General features: G+C 37.1%; 1 non-coding gene across 1 annotated transcript; it reads right to left on the bottom strand.

Moving 5' to 3' along the window:
- Positions 1-6,362: 6,362 nt before the first annotated feature.
- On the bottom strand, positions 6,363-6,472 carry LOC119000859 (U6 spliceosomal RNA). The gene has a single exon (XR_005069424.1). It is a non-coding gene; the product is annotated as a U6 spliceosomal RNA (small nuclear RNA).
- Positions 6,473-10,690: the final 4,218 nt, after the last annotated feature.

Below are 10,690 nucleotides of genomic sequence, written 5' to 3'. Positions count from 1 at the left end.
AACACTGATAAACCATTCCTTTAATACGATGAAATCCACAAATCTATGAAGAAGCATGGGCAGAAATTATTTCTCTGATAATGTGAAACAAAATGACAATTACAACCAACTGGTTAGAATTTACTAATTGCTCATAATTTGTTTATAAAACAATCAACTGTCTCTTTATACATTTAAAGAGACTTGTAGGGTATACTATTGCAAAGGCTTTCTGGATAGAGCATTACCTTAGTGTAATAATTTTTGCTCTCATGGTAACAAATGGGCAAATGCAGACTGTGTTTTAGTTGGATTGTTTGAAATCCCTAAACCAGACCTGAGTGGGACGTAATCCTATAGACATTTGAGATTTGGTTTAAATTCGCAAAGATAAAATTTTTTCCTTGTATTTCCTGTTCACATAGCTATTTTCCCATCTTCCAAATACTCCTGAAGTAAGAGAACTGGTTACTCCCATCTTTAAGCATGATGTACAATAGGAGGTTATATCACAAGCCATTTGCAATGGTCAAGTCTGTATGAAGTATGCTAATATTATTTGAAATTAGAAATCTGTATTGTAAATTATACTGTTATGATTAGAAAAAACATTGATCACCATGGTTGGGTACAAATAGCCACATACTTTATAAGACCCTGGAAAAATAATTCTATTTTCAATGTAAAAGTCAACTGTCCTAGAAAACTTTGGCATGTTTATTGGATGTACTCAGAGACAAACCCTTCCACTTTGATAATCCAAACCCATGAGAGTATTTTATGCACTACAAACTGTAGATTTACTGTAGCCCAAATACCTCCAGGCAAGGGTTGGTACGAGGAATATCTACCTTGGCCTTTGTGTACTTATGTAACATTTTGCACATAGTAGGTTCTTAGTCATTGTTCATTTGTTGTGATTTCATCTGCTGTATTAGTAAGATTCCTATGTAGGTTTACTACTCAGTAAACTGATAAAACAAAAATCAAGAAGAAAGTAAGTAGACTTGGCTGGTGTGGCTCAGTTGGTTGGAATATCATCACATAAACCAAAGGGTTGTGGGTTCAGTCTCCACTCAGGGCATGTACTTAGGTTGTGAATTCCATCCACAGTTGAGGTACATACAGGGGTGACCTAACAATGTTTCTCTCTCACATCAATATTCCTCTCTCTCTCTCTTCCTCTCTTTCTAAAAAGCAATGAAAAATGTCCTCAAGTAAGGATTAAAAAAAGAAGAAGAAGAAGAAAGAAAACAGGCTGAAAAAATTTCAGAGTATATGGAACATAACTAAAAAACTTAACTAGAATGCATTTATCCATGGTTCTCAAACTTTTTAATATCAGGTGTCCTTGACCCTCTTAAAAATTGTGAAGGTCCCCAAAGTGTTTTGGTTTGTGGGTCATAGCTGTGATATTTACTCTATTACCAATTTAAAATAGAACATTGAAAATATTTATTTTTCAATTCACTAAGAATAACCATAATGAACCTATTACATGTTAACAAACCATATGCTTTATTCACAATAGCAATATTTTCCAAGACAGAACAAAGTTAGTAAGAAGCATGGCTTTATTTTACCTTTTTAGACATCTCTTTAAAGAAAATAGTGAAATTCTCATGTCTGCTACTTTTTTACACACCTGTTTTTAAAAAAAGCCAAATTCTCATGTCATTAAAGAAAATAGGGGACTATTTTCGTGTGCTTCTTAGTTCAGTCTGTGTGACCTCACATACCTGGGAAGCCTCCGAAAGCATCCCAGACACCCCAGATCCATCCGACTCATCTTGAGAACTGCTGGCCCACGTAACAGCAGAATGACAATGATGAACATTGTTGAGAAATCATTAAAAATTTGATCTATGGGTCCACAAAGTTGTTACTGCCTTCATAGAAAAATGGAATTTTGTACAATTACATCATTAAGATTATCCTGGATAGCTTATGGAAGGCTTTTCTTTACCTCTAGTTGTATTCATAAAAGAGGTTAATTTCGTCAACCACCTGTCCTCCAGCTAAAGAAACCGAGTGATCCTCAGAAGGTATTGCTATCTGTACTTATTATGTTAATGTCACTCTGCAATCTCCAGAAACGTTTCTTGGTCTGTCATTTCAAGAAATGACACAACCATATTAGCCTCCTAGTGTTTTCCTTTTCACTCAGGCTGACACCACTGCCCTGATGAAATAGTCCAGATCGGTTTCATTCTTCTCCCGGATGTAGTGATAGATCCTGATGGATCTGGCTGCACGGGATCAGTAGAGTGAAATCCTGGACACAACTCTGGTTTACAGACTGTTTCATGAAGATGCTTTTCAGACTCCTGCTATTGTCTTGAAATGGAAACATAAGAAAATGGCAGTTGTGCTTGTGGATTAAAATCTTAGGGTTTACCATAGATTGCACAGGTTGCAAATCTTATAACGATTTTGTCAGCCTTTCCTAACGCAAATTATTTTCTTTAATTTGCCTTCTTCTCAGCTTCTAATAATGCAAAAGACTACAGAATATACATAAGACGGTTTTCACAGTATTGAAAATTCTAGAAGGGTTTGGGAAACTAAAAGCATAAAAGAAAGAATAGAAATGTTTTTTTTTTGCATATATCACACTTTCTAATACTAATTTCTTTATCCAATGGCATTATGAACAAAGCCCAATTTCAAATAACTGACATAAACAGTAACAATCTGCCTTTTGAGTTTATGGATTTCAATGTTAGGTACTCAGTATATATTAGCTGAACAAATCAATAAACACATTAATAAATTAATTAGCTATAAATTGAGATTTTCTTATTTTGCAGAGCTCACAAAGGTAGAAATGCAGCAGGTCTATAACTTATGTAGTTCAGGGAGATGGTTGTATTTCCCCCATTATTTTAAAATCAGAAGATATTTAGTGGTGATTCTATAGAGAGTTACTTCTGTCTCTGAGTATTTCACAATGGCAGTTTCTTTGGCTTTCGTTTAACAAACATTGTTTGTCAGACTTCCATCAAGCATCTCTCACGCCTTTCTTGTGCCAGGTGTGCTCTGGACCTGGGAATGTAAAGATAAAGTCCAGGTCCTGTTCCCTAGGCTCATGGTTTAATGGGAGAGACCTACAATGAGAGAAAGGATCTAAGAGAGGCAGGCATAGAGCACTCTGGGAAAGCAGGGGACAATATGCTTGCCTTTCCAGGAAGGTCAAGGAAGACTTTCTAGAGGAGGAAATGTGGTAAGTGGAACTTGGTTGAGAGGAGTTAGGCAGGCAGTATGGATATATCTGTCAAAGTTAACCATAGGCTTAGAGTAAAGACATATATTTGGATCATCAATCAGAACTCATTTGATTGTAAGTGATAGAAACTCAACACTACTTAGTTCAAGCAAAAAGAGTGCTGGTTCACACAAAGAAAAGTTTGGTTTCAGGACAACTTTATTCAGCAATTCATATAAAATAAGGTCATCAGCTTGCTCTTTCTCTTTCCTTTGGGCTCAGCTTATAACTCCAAGCTGCCCTTATTCTCATCTACTATAGATACATTTTCTGCTGATAATAGAGAAGATAACCACCAACAGTCTTTATTTCACATTTATCTACCTATTGACCCAAGAAGCTCAGTTCCAACAATCTCAGTGATAGCCTCCTACTGTCATTGGTGTGTTCTTGTGGTGGGAGCCCTGAACATTTGATTAGTAGCTTGGCCAAAGTGAAGTTACAGTGGAGGAGAAGCTGGAGTTCCCTGAAGAAACAGTGGGGGTACACATGCGGTGGAGGAGGCGAAGTGGCTGAACACACAGAAAGGAGGAATTGTCCACAGCCCTAGACACACTTGACCGGGCTCTTTCTTAACGTTAGGACTGATTTTCCCCAAAGTTCATTTCAGCATTTTCCTAAATAGTTTTATGCTTTTCCAGAGTTTTAAGAGGCTGGAAAAGAGGCTTTGCTTTATTTCAGGAAGTAGACAGCCTTTTCACAAAGGTAATAACTAAGGGCTCTGTTTAGAAGTTGTGCAATCATGGCTAGCCCTCCCCAACTCTTAAACATTTTCGTGTAGCTCAGCCTTGGTTGAGCAAACATCAGAGGAAGGAGAATCCTAGCAGGGCAGAATATATGAAGGGGAGAGAGTGGTTCTGTGTCTTTTCCTTGATGGTGTTAGCAAGAAGGCTTATTATGCATCTTCGATAATCAGATATTGGAATCACTTTTCTCATCAGTAACTGTATTATCTCTCACAAAACCCAGCATGTGGGCCATTACCCAAGTGGTGGGAATGTTCAGAGAGAGAGACCCAGAAGAAGACTGGGCTGGGTACCCAGGGTCCAACTAAAAGAGGACGTTAACATGGCTGAAAATGTAGTGAGCTGGAGACTAATGTCTCTTATGGAATCCTTGTCAGGCAGAATACATACTGGTTTGAAGCTGACTGAAGCAAGGGCAAGAGTTAGGTGGTGGCTGACTGCCATCAGAAGGGTGGGTCTGGTTAACTGTGCAGCTTTGCCTTTGTCGAATGGGTATGTGAGTTTGGAGGCAGAAGATTTCACAGTGCTCAGCCCCTCACCTAAATAAATACTGAACAAATGTTTATAGAATATTGGTTTGGGACACCAGAACATTAACCTTTCTAAGTGCTTGCATGTCTTATGCAAGCCATGTACTGTTCTGGTCCAGGGCCACCTCCTGTTTCGGTGCCATTTGTAAAATTTGGGGTACCAAGGCTGCTTATGGAACACTTGTTTGCTGGGCATTCATTCTCATGGTAAATTCTGGAAGACAAATAGAGTCTACCATTATCAGGGATTTTCATTAAAAGTTACTGACAATGTTTTTTAACCGTGACTTTAGAAAACAACAAAAGTAATTACCTGCAAATAATAAAAACAATGCAGGGTTGCAACTGTTAATTTAGGCATATAAACACTAATTACGTGTGACTTCAGCAAGCGTAGTCTTGTTTAACTGCTGATTCTTTCTCTTTAGAGTGGTACCTCTCATTGGTTGCTGGTCAGAATCAGTGTTTCTGAGTTTCCAAAGTCCCTTCAGATTGGTATTGCAACCTTCTTAGGTGCTGCTTGTTCCTTGTTCCTTGTTTTCAAGTGTCTTCTCCAACTCATCATGAATTAATACGATTTGACAGAATAAAGATTTGCCATCCTTCTTACAAAGAGTCATCTGTTAATTGCTACTGCTGTGGTTTTCTTTGTACTCCATGGGTCTGGAGGTTGGATGACGCTGTATATTTAGCTAAAATTTTCTTGGACTTGTTTCTTGTTTTGAATTCTGGTGTTGTTTTTTAAGGTCGTATTTTCTTTTTGGTGGCTTATGCTAATGGCTGCTCCTTAGGTGTTCTGAAACTTCTAAGACAGTGGGTTTTTAAGAAAATTGACCCTGGCTGGTGTAGGTCAGTGGATTGATCACAGGCCTGTGAATCAGTGGATCATGGTTTGATTCCCAGTCAGGGCACATGCCTGGGTTGCAGGCCAGTTCCCAGCAGGGGATGCACGAGAAGCAACCATACATTGATATTGCTCTCCCTCTCTCCTTCCCTTCCCCTCTAAAGATAAACAAACAAAATCTTTAAAAAAGAAATTTCTGATTAAACAAATAAAAAAATTGAATCTATTGGGATGACATTAGTTAACGAAATTATAGAGGTTTCAGGGGCACAATTCTACAACACACAACATCTGTACACTGTATGGTATGTCCACTACCCTGAGTCAAATCTCTATCAATCACCATTAGTCCCCTCTATACCATGCTACACCTTCCCTCTTTTTCCCCATCCAACACTCACCACCCTATTCTGTGTCCATGAGTTTTTTTTAATCTTTTTTCTTTTTTTGCTCAATACCTCCAATCTCCCCAGCAGTCCAACCACCTACCCCTGACAGCTGTCAGCCTGCTCTCTACCTATGAATCTGTTTCCATTTTGCTTGTTAGTTCATTTTGTTCAATAGATTCCACATATGAGTAAACTCATATTGTACTTGTCTTTCTCTGACTGGCTTATTTCACTTAGCATAATGTTCTCCAGGTCCATCCATACTGTTGCAAAGGGTAAGATTTCCTTTTTTTTTTTAATGGCTGAACAGTATTCTGTTGTATAAATGTACCACAGCTATTTTATCCACTCTCCTACTGATGGGCACTTAAGCTGCTTCCATATCTTCGCTGTTATAAACAATACTGCAATGAACAAAGAGGTACATATATTCTTTCAGGTTTCTGGTTTCAGGTTTCTTCGCAAAAATTCCCAGAAGAGGAATCACTGGGTCATAAGGCAGTGCCATTTTTAACTTTTTGAGGTAACTCTATACTGCTTTCTGCAGAGCTTGCACAAATCTGCATTCTCATGAACAGTGCATCAGGATTCCCCTTTCTCCGCATGTTTGCTATCACTTATTTTTTGTTGGTTTATTGATGATAGCCATTTGTGCAGGGGCCACGCTAATCTTCTCTGTATTGTTCCAATTTTAGTACACGTGCTGCTGAAGCGAGCATTGATAATAGCCATTTGGACTAGTGTGAGGTGATACCTTGTTGTGTTTTTAATTTGCATTTCTCATTCCTTCAACTCACTCTGGGCTTTGTTTATTTTTCTTTTTCAAGTTCCTAAAAGTGTAAAGTTAGATGTTTGCAGATATTGTACCAACCTTGCATACCTGGAATAAATCTCATTTGATCATGGTGTATGCTTTTTAAATATATGGCTGGATCTCATTTGCTAATATTTTGTTGAAGATTTTAGCATCTATGTTCACTAGAGATATTGGCCTATAATTTTCTTTCTTTTAGGTGTGTTTATGTGGTTCTGGATTAGGATAATGCTGGCTTTATACAGTCAGCTTGGGAGTCTTGGATTTTTGGAATAGTTTGGCAAAGGTAGGTATTCATTCTTTGAATGTTTGGTAAAATTTACCTGTGAAATTGTCTGATCCAGGGCTTTTGTTTGTTGGAAAATTTTTTGATTACTGCTTCAGTTTCTCTAGTTGTAACCTATTTATTCAGATTTCCTGATTCTTCCTGATTCAGTTTTGGAAGATTGTATATTTCTAAGAATTTATCCATTTAAGATTTTCAAAATTGTTGTCATATAGTTTATAAAATTTTCTTATAATCCTTTATTTTTTGGTGTTATTACTTCTTGTCTTTCATATCTGATTTTATTTATGTGAGTCCTCTCTTTTTTTTTCTTGATGAATCTGGTTAAAGGTTTGTCGATCTTGTTAATATTTTCAAAGAACCAGCTGTTGGTTTCATTGATGTTTTGTATTGTCTTTAAAGACTCTGTTTTATTATTTCCACTCTGATCTTTATTATTTTCTTCCTTCTACTCCCTTTGCGTTTTGTTTATTTTTTCTTTTTCAAGTTTATTTAAATAAAAAGTTAGATTGTTTATTTGAGATTGTTTTTGTTTCTTGAGATAGGCCTGTAATACTGGGAATTTCCCTCTTAGGACTGCTTTCACTCTGTTACATAGATTTGGGGTTGTGTTCTCATTTTCATTTGTTTGAAGGTATCTTTTGATTTCTTCTTTGATCTCATTGTTAACCCATTCGTTGCTTAGTGATGTATTCTTTCACTTCTGTGTCTTTGTGTGTTTTTCAGTTTTTTCTTGTGATAGAGAAGATACTTGATATGATTTCAATCTTCTTAAATTAATTGAGACTTGTTTTGTGTCCTAATGTGTGTTCTATCTAAAAAAATGTTTTGAGTGCACTTGAAAAGAATGTGTATTCTGCTGCTTTGGGGTGAAATTCTCTGAAGATATCAATTAAATCCACCTGATCTAGTGAGTCATTTAAGGCTGCTGTTTTCTTGTTGATTTTCTGTCTGGAAGATCTTTCCATTGATGTCAAGGGGTATTAAAATCTCCTTCTGTGGCCCTGGCTGGTATGGGTCAGATGACTGAAGTGTCATCCTGTAGACCGAAAGGCTACAGATTCAATTCCTCGTCAGGGGATATACCAGGTTGTGGTTTGATCCCTGATCCAGGTGTGTATGAGAAGGCAACCAGTCCCTGTTTCTGTCTTTTACTGATGTCTCTTTTTCTGTCTTTCTCTCCCTTCTTCTCTCTCTGCAATGTGAAAATGTCCTTGGATGAGGATAAAAAAAGGGGAAAAATTCCCTTACTATGACTGTATCAGTCAATCTCTGTTTTTGTCCATCAATATTTGCTTTACATATTTAGGTGCTCTTATGTTGGGTGCATTAATATTTATGAGGGTTATATCTTTTTGTTGGATTGCTCCCTTTACCATTATATAGTGTTCTTTTTTGCCTCTTACTGTAAGTAAAGTCTTATTGTAAGTTTATTTTTCAGATGTAAGTGTTGCTATCCAACCTTTTTTTCCCCATTTGCCTGAAACGTCTTTTTCCATTCCTTTATTTGTAGTCTGTGTGTATCTTTTATTCTGAGGTGGGTCTCTTGTAGACCACAGATAGATGAGTCTTGTTTTCTTATCCATTTAGCTATCCTATGTCTTTTGATTGGGGTATTTAAGCTTTTTACATTTAAAGTAATTATTGATAGGTACATATTTATTGCCATTATATTCTTTTAATTATGTTCCTCTGTTCTCCTTCTTCCCCACCCCCTTCCTTTCTTCTTCTTCTTCTTTTTCTTTTCCTTTTTCTTCCTAAAGCAGACCCTTGAACATTTCTTGTAATAATGATTTGGTGGTAACAAACTAGCTTTCTCTTGTCTGGGAAGCTCTAAATATCTCCTTCACTTTTAAGTGATAGCCTTACTGGGTAAAATAGTCTGGGTTATAGGTCTTTGCTTTTCATCACTTTGAACATTTTATGCCATCCATTTTTACCTGAAATTTTTCTGTTGAGAAATCAGCTGACAATCTCATGGGAGCTCTCTCTTATAGCTTTTAAAATTCTATCTTTGTCTTTAACCTTTGCCATTTTAATTATACTATGTCTTGGTGTGGGCCTGTTGGGATTCATTTTGTATGGGACTCTGTGCTTCTTGAACTAGTATGTCTTTTTCCTTCACAAAGTTAGGAAAGTTTTTGGTCATTATTTTTTCAAACAGGTTCTCAATCCCTTGCTCTTTTTTTGGTTTCTGGTACCCTTATGATGTGGATGTTGTTATGCTTCATGTTGTACCAAAGATTCCTTAAAACTATCCTCATTTTTATCTGCTTTGATTGAATATTTTCTCCTACCTTGTTTTCCAACTCACTGATTTGATTCTCTGCTTCATCCAACCTATTGTTTATTCTTTTCAGTGTATTCTTTATTTCAGATACTGTATTTTCCATTTTGACTGGTCTTTTTTTTGTAGTTTCTATGTCCTTTTTTTGCCATTGAACATCCTTATAATAATTACTTTGAACTTTATATATGATAAATTGCTTGCCTCCCTTTAATTTAGTTTTTTTTTCTTGGAGATTTCTCTTATACTTTCATTTTGGGCTTGTTTCTTCGTCTCCTCCTTTTGGTTACCTCTTTGCATTTGTTTCTAAGTGTTATGTAGATTATCTACAACTACCTACCTTTGAGGGGTGGCCTTATGTAGTAGGTGTCCTGTGGGTTCCAGTGGTGCAGTCTCCTTGATCACATGAGCTGGATGCTTGAGGAATGTCCCTTGTGTGTGTTATGTGGGCCTTCTTGCTGCAATTGAGTACTGATACCTATTGGCCTCTTAGTGTGTGATATCAACCCTCAGGCTGTCTTACTGTGAGGCTCAATGCCAACCATAGTGTGTGATCTGCTGTACAGGTGCTGACCACACGAAGTACGGTTTGCCTCAGCAAGGTTTGCTGACTGCTAAGACCTCCCTTTGGATATGCTGCTTCTGAAGTTGTCTGAAGCTGGCAACTGGATTTGTTTGTTTTGGGCCTCTTGGGAGGGACTCTGGTTCAGACCAGTATAAGACACTGCCTGTGACTGGCCCTCTGCAAACTGTTTGTAGCTATAAGCAGTCCACAGATTGTGGCTGCCTCTGCTGAGCTTGGGTTCATACAGGAAGGACCAAACTGTGCACCAAGGTCAGCTTTTACCAGCACTGGGCCTTGGGGCTGGTCATCAAAAGTCCCAAGGTACCCAGATGTCCACTTCTACCTGCTTCCACCTACCAGCTGACTGTTAAGTTCAGTCACTGAAAGAGCCTCTAAGACAGTGGCTTTTTAAACATTCTTGACCACAACCCATAGAACGAAATTTGTTTTACATTGTAATTAGTACATACAAACATATATAAACAATACAGAAGTTTCTTAGAACAATGTAACCTTTATTGCAAATGATGCATTTCTGTTATTCTATTCTATTCTATTCTATTCTATTCTATTCTATTCTATTCTATTCTATTCTATTCTACTGTCTTCTGTTCTGTTTCATTGCATTTCTAAGGACACATCCCATAAATCTTCAAGATGAATGACTGACTAGATTATGCCATTTCCTCTTGGTAGGTGGGCAATATCTGTGGCCTTCAGTGATTCCTTTCTAATTACCAGACTGGAAGAATCTTTTTACATTTTTTTGGGAAAAGATGGTTAAATTAGTTAGAGATAATATTTGGAAGACAATATTTACAGAAACAGAACTTAAATAGGTTCTTTCTCTTCAGTCTTTTCCAAATTGTTTTACTCACCATTGAACTCATAGGTGATGTCTTATAGTCAAATGCTATTTTCAATATTATTCTGATAATAATGGGAACATCTCATTATTATTCAAATATATTTGTACCAGCTGGTT

Source organism: Sturnira hondurensis, unplaced genomic scaffold, assembly GCF_014824575.4.
Source record: "Sturnira hondurensis isolate 20B ecotype Veracruz unplaced genomic scaffold, ASM1482457v3 Scaffold0016284, whole genome shotgun sequence".
Taxonomy (NCBI): domain Eukaryota; kingdom Metazoa; phylum Chordata; class Mammalia; order Chiroptera; family Phyllostomidae; genus Sturnira; species Sturnira hondurensis.
The sequence above is the reverse complement of the archived record's forward strand: the minus strand, read 5'-3'. Positions and strand labels throughout refer to the sequence as shown.